A 354-nucleotide genomic window follows, 5' to 3' on the forward strand; every position below is an offset into this window, starting at 1 on the left:
TGTTCGAAAGTCGAACGGCAAGTGGCGTATCGTTCATGCTTACAATAAGCTCAACACTGCCATCATTCCGGCACAGACGCCGAAAGGATGTTCTTTAGAGCAACACGGTGAGATGTACGAAGTTCAGTGCACTCAACTTGGTCGATGGGTATTACCAACTACTCATGAGAGCGAGTGATATTCCGCTGACGGCGGTGAACACTCCGAGCGGCATGTTCTGGGAGAGGCTGGTGATACCCCAAGCGCTGTCAATGCACCAGCAACATTTGATCGTCTTGTGACGCAGTTGTTCAGGTCCCACAGGGCGTATGCACAGTCATACTTTGACGACATTTTCGTTCACAGTCGTGCGGA

Source organism: Plasmopara halstedii, assembly GCF_900000015.1.
Source record: "Plasmopara halstedii genome assembly, contig: Scaffold_3111, whole genome shotgun sequence".
Lineage (NCBI taxonomy): Eukaryota > Oomycota > Peronosporomycetes > Peronosporales > Peronosporaceae > Plasmopara > Plasmopara halstedii.